The following is a 17,116-nucleotide window of genomic DNA, read 5'->3' on the forward strand; positions in this document are numbered from 1 at the left end:
ATTTCGAATAGGTGTTGAGGAGGGATATAAATTTTTTTTGGACTTGTCTAAAGAAAAAATCATTTCCTTGTAATATTCTATACTAGCATGGTTAAAAAACAGATCAGCGACATTACTTCCTTTAATATATTAAACATTGTTTTTAATTTCGCGTAGTGTCCCATTTTGAAGCTTTCAAGAATTATTCGGAGCGGTTCTCCCAATTCTCAACCATGATCTGAAGATGTACACGATTTTCAGTGGACGCCTCACCAAACGAGCAGAGAAGACTTTTGACCACGATGGATCACGTACATGGAGGAACAGTGATCAGACCATTAGGGAGGAGGGAATTGGAAGAGGAAGGCAAATCCCCGGAGCCCGAATCCGGGGAGAGTGGATGTCGCCGCTCGAGAAAAGGTAGGGTTAAGAATTATTGGGAAGTCTTAGATATGTGGGGACACCGCATGCCAATATGGGTGCGGAGGCAGAGTTCGGCGGACCTGTCTTTGATGGATTCATGTCCTGACCCTATTGATTTGGCAACAAATCATCGCAACTTATTAGGTTTGTAATAGTTGATTATCAATCCTAGGAACTGGTAAATTATCTGTGAAAAATTATAAATGTAGAAACAAACAAACAAAAAAAATAATCCAGTTTTAACTTGTAATAGAGTGGAGTAATGCTTTAATGAAGTATAAGATTCTTTCACTGAAATTTCGAAAAACAAACATTTTATATTAATTAATTTTCAAACGTTAACGTTTAACGTTAAAAACGTTGGTTTTGAAAAAATTAAATCATTTTTGAATAGAATCGGAAAATCCAAACTTCAAAAGCAGGACCTCTCAGATTCTAGGCTTTTAATCATTACAATCCTATCTCTAACGATAACACATGGGGTTGTTTGGACGGAAGATAAAGACACATTTTTCTGAATGAAATCAAATAATTATCGTATACTGTCAGAATTGCGCATTTTCTGGAAGTCCTTCCAACATCAATGAAAACTGTGGAAATAATTGCATTGCAAGATGACACACACACACACACACACACACACACACACACACACACGTTTTAAATCTAACTTAATTTCCAAATTTTTATTTTAAATTAATCTATATTTACTTCATTCTAAAATGCTCTCTTATTTCCTGATCCAATTCCACTTTATTACTTAATTAATAACTCGCATTCTATAAAACTGCGGATCTCAGCATTTTTTCACGTTCCGAGTGAAGAGAGGGGAAAAAAATCCCCAATGCTTACAACATTCTTTTGAAGATACTTAAGGTTCCCCTTCCTAAGTTTAGACGTGGCAATGAATTCCTATCAAATTCTTATAGTAAAATCACTGAAGGGGAAAATTGAGGTCGTTCTTTTGTCGTGATATAAACGGATGTCAGTTTTGTCATCGTTGTTTTTGTACATAAAATACTTCCCGTCATGAAATAAATTAAAAAGTTAAAAATTTCAAAAGTTTCTTCTATTCGGCCACGCATCTGCTAAAATATGCTTACACACACACACACACACAAACATTTTCTCATACTGTCTAATATAGATCTTCTCCCTTTCCCTTTACATAAAATTTTATTAAAGATGCTTTACATGCTTTACATGATATTGGTAAACAATGGTTTCGAAATATAGCTTTTAAACATAAGTCTAGTATTTCAAAAAAAAAAAAAAAAAGGCTGAAGAATCTATCTTGCGAATATGTATTATGAATGCTTTTTTTTCTATCGATAATAAACAGACGTTTACTATCGATATAGCATGGAACTATAGTAATCACAAGAACACGTATTGAATTTCACTGATGTAAGTCATTGTATTTACGAATTATTGCCATTACATGCATATGAATATACAGAATGTCAGTGGGCAAGCTTTGGACACATTTGACTCAAAATTTGATAAATATCTACATTTTAGATGGCAAACCTATGTAATTTTTTTTTAAATATCTGCTTCTATTTATTAGCTCTTTACGTTTTGCACTTATTCTGCTCACTTGTATTCGAACAGCATGGCAGACATTTTTTTTCCTGAATGAATTTGGTTCAAAATTTGTTCGTAACCTATAAATTCGGTCTATAATCCATGTACGAAATTTCATCCGTCTAGCTCAAAGCGTTTTGGAGTTATCATATTCAACAACAGACAGCAAGACGCAGCGTCACAAATGTGTTTTCTGAACTCAGTAAAGTCTGAAAGTGGAGGTTTTTTAAAATTTCGCGTTTGAAATTTTTGATGATTATAAGATTACATTACTTCCTGATGTACGACAAAGTAAAAATAAAACAAAATAGATTATAAAAAAGAAGTTAAAATGAAAAAAATCGAAGATTTTATAAAAAAAATCTGAATTACTAAAATTTTTTTACACTGTAGGTTTTTTTGTATTTGCATATCTTTAGTATTAATAAACTTTGGGAAGTTAACCTCAATAGTAATAAATAAACGCTAAATAAGGAAATAATTTTGACTATTTTTCACAAACTGAGAGGTGTGAAATTATTTTATTCACCACACTGATGTATCTGATAAAACCGAATTACTCAATCTGCGCCAAATCCCGCTTTCGAGTAAAGAATAATTAGCATATAAATTTCGAGATTTCCTGCTATGTTCTGTACTTAGGCAGACATTTCTGAACGAATCGACGAAGTCCGTCGCAACCATGACCATATGGACCAGGTGCTCAGACAAAGAAAACAGAGAAGCCCTTTAAACCAACTCAAGCTCTACGTAGGCGTAAAATCGGTCGGAAACCCGACGCTTTCACCCGCATTCATCGCACGCGAAGCCGACCGCACGTGATGCGAAAATTGCCAGCGAACAGAACCGAAAAGTAAGAGAAATAATAATAATAATAAAAAAAAGAAGATAAAGTGAACCGCAACCGCGCCGACGACGACGTCATTATCCATGGTGGAACGGTTATTTCGCAACTCGCGGGCAGCAATTGGATTTTTGGCGCTCAGTTTTCCTCGCCAGATACTCCGTTTTTGGCGATGGGGCGAACGAGAGCAAAGCCGAGCGGAATAATGTCGATGCGCGGTAACCCTAGCGTTACAGTCGGCAAAGAGCTACGCGAGCGATTAGTCGATGACGTGTCGGGCGTGTTGTCTGCGGAACTTCCGACGATAGAACTCCGCGGAGTTTGGACCGCGGGAAAGCTGCGTCTTTTCCGACAAGTGTTTTTTCGTTCGCTCTCTCCCGATCTTTGCCATTGTATTAAAGTTGACATTTTCCTGTCCCGGACTTTTGGAATAATAGGAATTGTTTCCACGAAATTCGTTCGATTTGTTTGCGCGTTGGACTTCTTTTTTTAAAATATTATTTATAATTCCGTTGATCTGTGAATGGTATGGAAGTTTCTTCCATCAACGACTGGTAAGTGTTAATCTTTTTATGATAATTAATTAATTAATTCATTCTTAAATGAATTGTTTTTTTTATGCATAAAATTTATTACGTGTATGTTTTCCCGTAATTTTTATGGACGTGGGAAAATTATTTCGCATTCTTTTCTCGTATTCTCTATTCTGTTAAACAAAGAGAATGCTTTCATATCGCACTTCTTTTTATTTTGAATTCTTTTTCCTTATTATAGATTTTATATTTATTAATAATTAATCCAATATGAATAATTTATTTAGTGTAAGAGTTTTCTTCTTTTAAATCCAAAATAATTTGTCTTTGAAACGTCTTTAATCTTGATACAATTTTCCAGAATGTATTAAAAATTCAATATGTTAATAACCATAATTTTAATCACGTGTATATAAGCAATTTTATCTAGATATAATTTTTTTACTTTAGAATTCACTAACTTTGCTATTTTATATCTAAAAATCTCTTTTTCTTTATTATTTCAATTCTTATTCTTTATTCGTTCTTATTCATTTTCCTGTTAAAAATTGTAATGGAAAAAAGAAAAATACGTAACATCAGAAATGAATTTTAAAATGGAACAATTTTAGACCAAATTACGTGAGTCTGTTAAAAAAAATCGTGTTTTTATTTCATTCAGAATATATTCATCGCCAATAATAATTTTTTTTTTTTTCATTTGCAATAACTGAAATTTATAATCGAAATCTAATGAAAGAAATTTATTTTATTTTGTAATTATGATTTTGTGACGGAAATAATTTGGATTAATAGAATTTACCATTATGACTTTTAGGCGTCAAATTTCTTTCCGTGTTCTGTCGTCGATATCACCTGATAGTGTTTTATTAAGTGAAATAATATAGCAGACGATAATAATCACTAGTGAAAATTGGAATTCTTTACAGATCGTTTGCGTTTATCGTCATTGCCATCTTTAATCGTGTTTGATTGGGATGGTTTTCTATCTTTATTTAAAATTTTGCGTTTGCTTTGTAAAATAAATTGTTCTAGCTGTAGTTATAAATTTAATATTTAAAGTTTCTGACGCTGAATTTTTATGATGGAATATTGTGGAACATAATCGAAAGAAAGTTTAGCTTCTAACCGAATTTTTTTTGTGGTTATTTTTTTATAATCTTTGTAAATTTGTGTTTAAGTTTAACATAATTATAAACACTTATAACTTCTGGTTGGGATGGTTTTGGGGTTTCTGAAATCCTTCAATTTTATTTAATACAATTGTATTATTTTTGCAATTTGTTTTAGTCTAAATCCAAATACAGGATAAGTTTCTTAAGGGAATTTTTTTTTAAAGCTGTACGTTGATTCGAATATATCACTGTAATTTTTATTTTAGGAGTGGAAAATCTAATTCTGCATTACATGCGACTAAATATATAGCTTTTCTGAAAGACTTCTTTACATGCTTTACAGGAAAATAATTGTTACTTTTTTTTTTTTTTACTAGAGCTGAAATACAAAATGCTCCGAACCTAGAACGGTTGTTCCTATTTATAATTGTAAGAATAAAAGAATATTTCGCTTCTAGTTTATTACGAATTGCTGGAAACTGAATAAGTCTATTTCTTTTCGCATTCGTACTTATATATATAAATATATTTTAGGTAATTCGGAAATTTTTTGCATTCTGAATAATTCTTTTAAGAATAATATTTATTAGCATTAACATGAACAAACATAATGATATTTCTAATAGTTAACAAACTAAATTCGGCTATTTCCCTTTATTCCTTTCTACCTCTCTCGTTAATTTATTAATTTAGACCCACGATTTCTAGTAAAAAGTCTTGACTTTTTTTCATTGTATTTTTTTTTTTTAAGTAATGTCTTTTACTTTATTAAAATCCCGTAGCTGGAAAACGTTTACGAGATTTTTCTGTTTCAGTACATTCTAAATTTTACATTTCTAGTGATATGATAAATGTATTCGAAAAACAAATAAACGAACAAATAATTAGCTCATATTCGGTTTTAAAAAAACTTTTATAATTTTTTTTATTTGTTTTGTCTTAAAAGTATCTTTTTAAGTTATATAATCCATTTGAAAGAATTTTCTGTTTCAAAGTAGCAGCTAAGGATCGTTATATTATCTTCTAAGAATTCTGTGTTCATTCAATCTTATCGACACTACTGTTTCCTTCGAATTTTCGAAACAAGTTAAACGTCCCCGTGAGAAAATCTCCATACACATCGAGTTCTTATTTGTGCATTTAAGCACAAGGTTCGTTTTTCTTCTCTTGAAGTAGAACCACCTGTTTGTCAGAGACGCAAATTATGATCGAGTGCTAGTTTACACCCTCAGTCTAAGTGAAGCCATCTGTAGAATAAATTTCAAGGACACTCATTTTGGAGGTGAACCCTTCCGTTGAACCATCTCTCCCTCCTGGAAATTGATAAAGGGTTGAAACAACCAATGCTTCTGAAGTTTATCTGCACCGCTGTTTGTCCTGTTAGTTGATCCAGCAAGCGATTCTGAAGTGGGGAAAATGATAAAGAAAGGCAATAAGTATTTCCAGCGTGAAAAGAAGAGTGCCTTTTGTGTTGTTATTTTTAGAATATTTATCCATTATAGCATTGCTTGGACTGATAAGTGGAACGTATTTATACAAGTGTTGAATGAATTGAAATTGGCTATCTAGGTCTGTGTAAGACTTTTGTTTTAGCAAACAACTGAGATTTTAAACTGGAGTGCAATTCGCAGATGTCATAGCATAGGAAAATATTGGAGGCGCGAAATCCTTCACTGGAACTATTTAACTAAAACTAAAAAACTAGAACTAAAAAAAAACTATTTATTAATATCTTTAAAAAAACATTTCGTTATAATTTGCTTAAATAAGTACTTTTTACAGACTTTTTAAAAAGTGTCATTAATGCATGCTTCATTTTCCTACTTTTTTTCCAATTTTCTACAGCAAAATTTTTTCATCTCGAATGAAAATGTCAAAAACTTTGTAATTGTCCTAATTCTATTCTTTATTTTAGAACAGAATAGAGTAGAGTCGTTTATCCTTATTGGGTAGAACACGAAGACACTAAGAGTCGTGAAAACTTTCAGATAATCGCTTACCATAACATTCTTTAGCATTTATTTGAAATCGAAAAATGTTACGAGTACTGTTTTGTTAACAATCATTATAAAATTATTCTGTGACTACTTGTTACTGCATTTTTTAAAAATATTATTACTCCATGTACAATTTATTACCCTATTTATTTTTCAATTACCCTATTCTATCTATTACTCTATTAATTACCCTATTCTATCAAATTTTTCTGTCAAAAATGGAGACGCAGAATCTTTATTATTATTATTTTGGTTGAAAAAGGGGTCACGACTTAGAGAGGAATCATTGAATATATTTTATTACGAAATCAATCGAATGAAAAAGCTATACAAAATTCGAGACGTGACAATTTAAGAAGAGTTCTTATCAATACCATCTCATGACTGGTGAGTTTTTAATGTTTTTGCCTTCATTCATGGTTGAAACATCATAAATCTTTACACTGCCAATTAATAAAAAATAGCATAGCTTATTCAGCAAAAATTGTGCCTATAAATTGATCAAAAACAGTATTTTAAATCGTTTGCTGTGTCTGTTACGTACAAAATACGCGGCTATAAGCGATATAAGCGTCAATTTGAACAGTAAAAATAAACCATTTCAATGAATTCTTTTGCTTTAATTTTTAAAAACCCATCAAGTTATATATAAATCAGATTTCATTTAATTCGAACATTTTCTCCTATCTGAATTTATTTTTAAGAGATACTACATTGAAAATTTTTATGAGTTCTGAGATTATTAAATGCAAACTGGCAGGTCTTTTTATTTTTAAATTTATAGACGATAGTAAATTGTGTTTCATCTGTTTTTGAGAATTCTATTTAACAGGTTTAATTTAAACGTAAAAGTAAAGGAGATAAAGTATTTTGAATTAAATTTCTGTTTTTTAACTGATTATTATTATTGATAGTAAAGTATTTTTTAAAGTTAAAATTTTACGCTTAAAATTCTAAAGAAGAAAAAAAGTTTTAGGTACATGGAAAAAAAATTACAGACTGAATAATTATATTTGAATTTTATGTTCAAGAAATGAAATAAATGATTGCATTTTAATTTTATTTTTATACTTTCATTTTCTGGCTACTTTCGCGCTTCGGTTCCGTAAATCTTGAAGATGGTATTAAAAAATTTTTAAGCTGACTGTCAGGTTTATAAACCATTTTTTAAGATAAATAAGTAGTGTGGATTTTTGATATCCGCATAGAGAGCGTATTTTCTGTGAAAAGTTTCAATAAAAGTTACTAATACGCATTTACCCCTTAAATAAAAAATAATAATAATAATAAAAAAAAACGTGCCATTCGTCCAATCCATTTCGATATCATTTGGTGCGGCAAACTGAGCAATTGGAGGCAGACGACGAAAAGCGAAATCGGGGGTTGTTGAGTATGCCCTTCACGTGCGTCGGCCCCACCCAGTGTCTGCGGTAGGTGGCTGCGGGGAATGAGATGGGTCGGCCGCACAACATTTCGCAACCGCCACGAACAAAAGGGTCGGCGGGGTTTGGGGGTGCACCTGAAGGAGCGTGCACTTGATATCTGCCAGAAAGGTGCTTTTCGATAACGGAAGTTTTCCCAGAATTTTTTCAGAACGTATGTTTTATCATCGTTGGTTTTGTTTTTGATTTTTCCATTAAAAATAATTAAAAAAAAAAAATTGAAAAATCTGCCAATGGGCTTCTCAATTTAGCATTGTTCATTTCTCAAAATTATTTGAATCAATTAATATTTTCAAGAATTGGACTTATTTTGCTGTTAATAATTGTAGTATTCGGCGTTTTTTGTGTTTTTGTCTTTGTTGTAATGTGCAAATTGCATGGAACAAATTCACTAAGAATGTGAGATATTTTCTTTTGCTTGTATGATGTTTTGAACAATATTTTGTTTTTTTGACAATGGAAGATTTTATGAATTTGACTGAAAACTTCTGTTTCAGAATTACGTTTCGATGAATTTGTTTTAGTTTCAATCTTTAATCTTATTGTCCTGAACTAAATCTTTTAGCTTTTCTTTATTTAAAATTGAAATTGCAAGTTTTATATTTTTCTCTCTACTGTACCATTTTGCTTTGAAACAAAATACGCGCCCATACCATCAATGAGTTAAATACTAGGTAAGGAAAATTTATCTTCACTTGTATTGTGTGTTTTTTAAAAATTTAATATTGCTTCACTTGTAATAATTTTTTTTAAGAATTACTATTGTTTTTCTAAATATTGTTAAAACAAATAAAATAGTGAAACTATCGCTGTTTGTATATTCGTTGCTCCAAAATTAGTGTTTCTGACATAACATGGTGAGAGGATCCATGGTTTTAGAAACTCCGAATTAAGATAAGAAATTTGAAATGCATAAAGTTTCACGGTTAATTTCGCTCTATAATATTATTTTTAAACAGTTTAAATTTAGAAAAGGAAATTAAAAATAGCGAGAAAAAAATTTAAGGAAATTTTTTGTTGATCTTTAAACCACTAGATAATATACATCCAAACAATAGCGTTATTATTTTTTTTCTGAGAGATTCTCTCTTGATTTAGAAAAAGAAATTAAAAATAGAGAGAAAAAATTATTAGGACATTTTCGTTGTTCTTTAAATTACTAGATAATAGGTATCAAATGAGTAGTGTTTTTATTATTTTTTTTTCTCTTAGAGATTCTCTCTTAATTTAGAAAAAGAAATTGAAAATAGAAAGAAAAATTCTTAGGAAATGTTTTGTTGTTCTTCAAGCCACTAGATAACGCATACCAAAAGGTTATAGTTATTTTTTTTCTTGTAATTGCAAGCTCCTGTTTATTAAACTCACATTCTTTTTCTAAATGTTTTCATCCTCCTAGAACCAGTGCCGCTACAGACCTGTCTGCTAGGTAAACAACGCGCGACACTTCGAATTTAAAGCTATTTCGCTTCAGTTTTAAGTAGGTTACTACCGCAACCATCCAATCACGTCACTATTTATACACCCAACTATTTTTCGGAGTGACGTGCAGGTGCTTTGCGTCTCGCTTCACTTTAAAAACCGATCCCGAAATACTCCGAGTGGAGCTATCGAGGCCAGGCGGAAAACCCCGAGAGTGTCCCCGTCGCATTTCGGGTCACGGTTGTGCGACGACTGGCGATTTCTTTTTGCGGCCCCGAGGCATTCGTTTTCCTCCCTTTCGGCATCTGCGCCTTTTATTGCGTGCGACAGACTTTAATGAATCCCGAGTCGCTATTTGCATATCAGCGCTGCCGATCTCCAGAGAAACAGAGAGAGTGGCTCCCAAGGTTCGCGACCGCTTCCGACGCTCCACTTTGGCGGTGAGTTCGCGTGGTCAGCAAGTGCGGTGACGTGCCAAGGTGAAATCTTTCAACTCGGAACGTCCTGCGCTGACCACGCATAGTTTTCGCAATGTCTTTTCGGGTGAAATGGAAGGGAACATGCAGAGAGTTACTCCCCGAGCTGAAATGTTGAAACTGAAAAGAAATGAATTATTTTCTACATTTCAGACAGGAAACGTTGATGAGGTGATGTTCAGGATAAGGAAAAAGTCCTCTATGTTGTATTTTTAGAAATCTTTCAGTGGCGTATTTAGATACATGACATATTTATTATCTGAAGTATTTCTGTATTTGAAATATTTCAATCGCATATTTAGGAATATATAAATGGAAAAAGTTTACGGAAAATTAAATTAGTCACTATTTCTAAATAGAAAAAATAACGTTTTTTGAGATTATTAATCATTTTTATAATATTGTTAGTTAATTTTGAATCTGTGAGCCTGTGTAATCTTTATATTTAGAATCGGAGAACTTTAAAATCCGGTACATCGATTATGCCACATCTGTAGTCATATATTTGTGCAGTTGCTCGGAAATTCCAAAAAAAAAAAAAAAAAAAAAAAATCAATTATATTGATTGTTTGTGATATTCAGTTTTAATGTTTCATGTACCAATTACCTGTATTTCTGAATATTTAATGTGTCATGCACCAATTACCCGTTTTCTGAACATTTAATGTTTCATGGACCAATATTTCTGAACATTGCACAAATTACCCACTGGAAAAATTCTAACCTCTATAGTAAACAATATCATTGGTACGCTGGTTCTCTTAGTGCACTATTTAGCATTTCTTTAATGGCATTTATTTTAAATACACTTCTACCAAAAAGAAAAAATAATAATAATCTAGTTCTATAATTTGGACAATTTTATAATTTCTTTTTTAAGAAATTCTGAAAGCTGTAGCACACACTTGCGAATGATTGCTTATGTTGTAAATAAAATATCTCAACTCATTATCTCCAATCAAATCAAGTCTTCGTATATACGAAAAAATTATCAATTCGCCTTTCGGTTAAATGTTCCTTTCTTTTCGATTAAAATCATAATTAATTGCAACATGAAATCAGACGCCACAATTGACTGTTAAAAGTCGTTTCATATTCTTTAAGAAATCCATGCTCCAGAATGATTTGCAGGTTTTTATTTTTCGATATACGTATTAAGAATTCCTTGAACTTGACTTGAAAATAATTTAAAAATGTTTCTACATTATCAGATTATTATACAAAATTCTCCGATTATTATTTCATCTTGATTTCTTAAAATTGTTCTTTTTAAAATTGCTTTTTAGAAAAAGATTTATTTTTATTTGACATTTCCGTAATTTGACATGTTCGTGAAGATTTTTTTGTGATGACTGTTTTAGATATGTTCTTAAAAGAATAAGGATTTTCTACGTTTTTGACGAAATTAGATATTCTTGTAGTTTTAATCATTTTATGTATTCTAGCGCTTTTTGAAATAATTTTTTTTTTATTCTTGATAAGATCTAAGATAAGATATTTAATCGTACATTTTTCTTTTCTTTTTAAAAATTTATTAGACACGAAGTTAGTTGAATTCTGAAGCGATTCTAGTAATTTTTAATTAGTTGCTTTTTCTAAAAAAAAAAAAACTCGGCTGTGATTTTCTAGTTGTCATACTTTTAACATACATTATATATAAATGAAATATAGCTTGGACACGTTCAACCAGTGATAGACTATAAATTCTTATAGGATACTTTTTTTTTTTTTTTTGCACCAACTGTTATCTGTCGCATTATCCGTCTATTTTGAAAAAAGGAAACCAGACTCTTTTCATTTTCTCGTTTTAAAATAAAATCTGCGCATTTTCGTCTTGAAAATTATTATTTTCTGTATAATTACTCCGCCAAAGAGGATTAGATGTAGAATTAACAATTGTCTTATTTGTAAATGAAGTGGAACTAGCAATTTAATTTTTTTTGTTGTAACAATTGTGCTTCTGTTACTGTAATGAATATATTTTTTATCGAAAAGGAAAGAAAGTGCAAAAGTAAAAAAACGATCTTAAATTATCTATAGGATTAGCAAAGTAGAAGCATAATTTATTCTATATTTCATTTATTTGATTATGTTTCTTTACTTTTCAAATATCGGCAAAACCGGGAAATCTTTAGTGTTATTTTCCTTAGCTGATGACGGACGATAGGAAAATATGAGATCCTTCATAAACTAGTCTATATGTTTCAGTATGAGCTCAGCAAAACTAAATTAACAGAATAGCCAGGATTTTAATGGATCTAATATGATATGCAATTAATTATTATAATTACATTAATTATTATTTGTAACTATTTTATATTGATCTTGCAGCAAAGTTGACTACTAGAAAAACTATGCGAATTTCTTTTTTCATCAAAGTAATGGCAATATAAAAATGCATGAAATTCATATATCTAAATTTATAAATTTCTATTGGAAATAGTTTTAATTTTTTATAGTTTAAAAGTGTGTAGAGATATGTAATGACTAAGAAGGTTGTGTGTTGCTGCCTTTCAAAACACTCTTTTCCTACTAATATTGTGTTATATTTTTTATATTTTAATTAGCGCTGTTACAATATTAAAATATTTTATTCTACGAAATGAACATTTTTTTACCTCTTGAAAAGGTATAATGCAGTGCTGACAAGGAATTATATTTTGTTAATTCTTTAATGTTTTATAACTTTGTTTTTTATATATTTTCGATAATTTAAAATTCCTATTCTGTTTCTGTTCGTAACAACTTAATAAATAATTAATTTTTATTTGTGGAAGTCACATAATGATAATAATAATAATAGTCGTAAGTTGTTTTTTACTTTTCCATCGTGTCATTGTTTGCAAAAACGAAGTACATTATATTTCATGTCTGTCAAAAGTGATTTGGGTGCGAGGGAAATGACGGAAACCTTTTCTTCCCGTACTCTTTCCAAAATTTCTTTTACATTATTAATTTAACTTAATGAAAATTTAAACGATAGTTGGGCAAAAGAAAAATCATTTTTTCTTCAACAGATATGATATCATACACAAGAAATTTTATTTTATTTATTTTGTGACATTTTAGGACTTCCTTTATAATTTCGAAACCTTAAAAAACCCTATTCTGTATCCATTTTTTGAAATGGTTTGATAGATAATTAAATTTTATTTGAGCAAGACACAGAGTTTTAAAAAATTCTTTTATTCTTGTTCTAACTGTTTTTAATTATGAAATGCAGTATACTCCACATCTATGAAAGGTGATTTGAGTGGAAGGAAACAAAGGCATGAATGATACTTAATGACAGAAGCCCTACAACTTCTTCCACATTATTTTCAAAATTTCTTTTACATTATTAATTTAACTTAATGAAAAATTATTATTTCTCGATAGCTGAGCTGAAGAAAAATCAGTTTTTCTTCAACATATATAATATGAAACAATGCACAAGAAATTTTACTTTTTTCTTTTTATTATGTTTTATGACTTCACCATATTTGTGAAACCTTATAAGTATTCTTTGATAGGCGTATTCTTTGCCTATTTTCGTAGCAGTTTAGTAGATAATTAATTTTTATTGCGCAAGTCGTAAAGTTAAAAAAAATCCTGAAGTTGTTGACTTAATTTTTAAATGAAATACCATTGAATTTCGGAATGCATTTCAAGCCTCAAAGTTAACTTTTGTTCGAGGGGGAAAAAAAAAAGAAAGTAGGTGCCTACAACAATATCTTCTTTTGTATTATACGAAGCTTAGTGGCGGAAGCCGCACAACTTTCTGGAAGCATACTCTTTTCATACGTTCTTCTATGCTATTATTCTAACTCCCTGAAAGATGTCGCCAAACATCAAAGAAACTTTTCGCAGTAGTTGGGAAATAACACAGTTGCATGGCTTCTTTATTTCAATAAACACAAAATTATTGATCAAGATCAATAATTTTTATTCTTACTTACGTAACAGTGAAAAATAAAATTATTTTTGTGCTAAAAAGTATGATTTTTACAGAGACTTTTAACCCGTTAACCGAATATGTCGAACAAAACTTAATTCCTTGCTTAGCAGTTAAATAATAGGCTGATGTTTCACATATGAAGCATCACAATGTGAAATACGAATACAGAGAATTCTTAAACTTTTATTATAGTTTCTGGGTGAAAAAATTAATCAGTAAATATTTTTTTAATGGAAATAAATGAGCAAAGAGAAGAAAGGGCGACAAAAATAGCTAAATGATCATTTATAATTATATTTCTTGGAGGAAAAAGACTTCGTTCTGCTTTCGCTTATCGTTTAAATGAAAAGTTTCGCAATTTGTAACTTCATGAAAAGTCGAAAATTTATCAGTTTTATCGAAAATTTTGCTTGAAAACAGTAAACACCAATCAATGATTCTGAAAATTTTCTCTTTCGCTTTCTGCTTTGTTAAGTTGTTGATAAATCTAGTGAAAATTAGGATGTCTGCGTTATAGATGGGAATAGGTGTCTGTTTTCTTTCTTTTCTAATATGTTCCCTTTCATTTCTAAAGCCCCCCCATAATTTTTCATTATCATCATGTTTGTTTTCGATAAGGCTTTTTTCATTACCAAACGATTCCCGAATTTTTTCTTTAAACAATTTTTACCAAAAACTGTTTGCACTTTGAGAATGTTACCAATGATGTTTAAAAATTGCAATATTTTATGAATACCTTATATTTGAAAATTTAACGGTAGGGTTTTTTTTTTTTTTTTTTTTTTTTTTTTGTACTGTGATTCCCTTTGCATTGACTGTAATAAGAAATTGCAATAATCATGCAATAATTTATTAAATTTTTGTACGAACAAAATTTTAATGAGGAATAAAATAGAAACTTTCTATTATCGTTATGCTAAAGAACGTACATATTTATATAAAGATTAATGTTTGTTTGTATGTTTTTTTGTACAAATCTACAGGATTTTTTTTTTTTTTTTTTTTTTTTTTTTGGCACGCATGCACTTCAAGAAGAAAAAGGTGACTGTCAACTTTATTTTCCCCGTTTTTGCTCTATATTCAGAAAATGTTCTCTTTCTTCATAAGAAAAAGAATTTTTTTCATATCTTCTAATAATTTTTTTTAATAAAATTAGCTTTTCAGTCACATCAATTTTATTTCTGTATCTTAAAAAAACCGTTGAAAAGTTCAAAATTAAATTAAGATAAAACTTTATTTTGAACAATGATTCTAAAAGATGTGTTTCATTTCCAGTTTTATTTCGTAGTATATATCTTAAATTTTTTTTTTATTTTTTTTATTTTACACGTGTAGTAATTTGTAGTTGTGTGATTCCATTTAATACATATTTTTCAATTTCATATCAATAACTTAACAGTCAGGAAAGCAAATAAGTTCGCCATTAAAGGTGGATAGTTTTATTTATTTAATGCATATCGAGACAATATTTTATGTACGAATGATATAAACAAATCAAAAGATAATATGAAAAATGAACTCTAATTTGAAGTGAAACTAAGTGTGCCATGAAAAAATGAAATGGTATCGTTTTTTGAGTATCTCAAAGTAATTTACCTCCTTATCAAAATTAACTTAAAATAATATTTTATCACTAATATTTTAGGAGACTTCGTAGTAAAAATTTAAAATTTAACTAAGAGACCGATCGTTTGTACTTGGAGAGAGAAATACAGAGTATCTGAGAATATATGATCAGCAAAGAATAATTTCATACTTAGGCTGAAAGACTAGATTTAAATGATTGAAATTTCATGTATTAATGACCTTCGTTAAATTTCATTTCCATTGCATTTATTAATCTTTTTCACATAGTTGTTTGCTACATAAAAAGTGGCAACGCAATGTTGATATTATTTTTTGCAGTTTAGATCAATTTTTAATGAAAATATTCCTTTCGCATTTAAGCAGATCACACACTATGTAAAATGAAAATAAAATTTTATCTAAAAATAGTAATTTTAAAAATCAGTGATAAGATAGCACGAAAAGTTGACTTCCACAAATAAATCTGAGTCGAGCGTGTGGCATTGTTTTATGATAGTTTCTGGAGCGACTCGTAATTTGTCGAGATAGTATTATCAAAACCACTCTGTTACCAATGGTTGTGTCGGGACCAACAAATGGACTTTTATCATTGGCACCGGCGCGATTGAGTGCGAACACTTCTGTTCTCCCTTATCAGCTGTGGATGTGACATTCGCTTTTGGGATGGCACTTCCGACGTTGCTAGCCGGAAAGATTCTTCACATTTCATTCTAACACCCGTGGTCACATCTCCCGATGACGCATCTAACGGGGGAGTGGGATTCTCCTACCTACAAAATTCCTTCTACTTCCCCCCCCCCCGGCCTTCAGTGCTCGTAACAACTCCCCTTCCCAAGTGACGGGGGGAAATTAGTGGGGGTGGAAAAACCCTCCCCCCATCTGCTTTGTCCTTCCCCTTCAAATCCGGAGATAGGGGCGTCACATGACCGCTGCAGACGGCGCAAGAGATTACCACACTCCTCCAGAGGGCTTTCGATCCTTTTTTTTTTCCATCCTTCCCTTTCGGTGGGTTCTCGCTCGCCCCCCGTGCCGTTTATTACGAGCTGGATAACGAGCCCTACGTGCCGTCCTCGTCCGATCAATGCCAAAAGCATTCTTTTTCGAAGAGGCAAGCGGGAGGACTTTTTTTTTCCTTTTCTTTCTTTCATGCCAATTCACCCCCCCCCCTCCCCTCCTCCAGATTTGGCGTCCGCCGCCGACTTGGTTGGGTGGTTTTCCTAGCCAAGAGGATTTTCTTGTCGCTCTGTTCTCTGGAATAGAACTTGTGCGTCTGTGGTTGTGTGCGGTTTAGCGTGCTGCCTCCTCCGGAGATTATGTTCATTAGGATTCGGTAAAGTCTATGGAATGGTTGGGATTCCAGGTAAAGTAGTATTTCAGTATGCATGGTCCCGTAGTTTGATTCTAATATTATCCATTAATGTTTTGAAAAGAAATCGTTATTTTGAAACATAAGTTTTATTTATAATTAAGTCTTGGAGTAGGGCTTAGCTTTTAAAATCCCCCTATCAGTTATTTTTATTTTTAAAGTTTAGAACTCAAGCGAAATGTATGTGAGTTCACCAGCGGCGTAGCAAGAGTAAATTGCCCCCGGGTTATAATATGATTTTTACGCCCTCAGTTGTTAGTAACCGAGCAAAAGTAAATGACGCCTGGTGCATGTTGTAATTTTATCGCCCTTTACTTAAATATGACTCAAAGTTCTAATGGTTTTCCTTCTTGGCGTCAACTAAGATAGATTTCGAACGCTTAAAATTGTACTATCAATTATTTTTATTTT

The 17,116-nt window shown here is 31.1% G+C and overlaps 1 protein-coding gene across 2 annotated transcripts in view; it reads left to right on the top strand.

The window, feature by feature from the left end:
- Positions 1-3,052: 3,052 nt before the first annotated feature.
- The window catches only part of LOC129962684 (mucin-5AC-like), a 62,197-nt gene continuing 48,133 nt past the window's right edge, over positions 3,053-17,116 (top strand). Inside the window, exon 1 of one of the 2 annotated variants that reach the window (XM_056076596.1) lies at positions 3,053-3,387. The gene's annotated coding sequence lies outside the window, so the exon portion shown is untranslated. Of the gene's footprint in view, positions 3,388-16,599; positions 16,700-17,116 lie in introns of those variants that run through there. The other variant, XM_056076605.1, reaches the window with a different exon arrangement.

Source organism: Argiope bruennichi, chromosome 1 (genome assembly GCF_947563725.1).
Source record: "Argiope bruennichi chromosome 1, qqArgBrue1.1, whole genome shotgun sequence".
In the NCBI taxonomy this organism is placed as follows: Eukaryota; Metazoa; Arthropoda; class Arachnida; order Araneae; family Araneidae; genus Argiope; species Argiope bruennichi.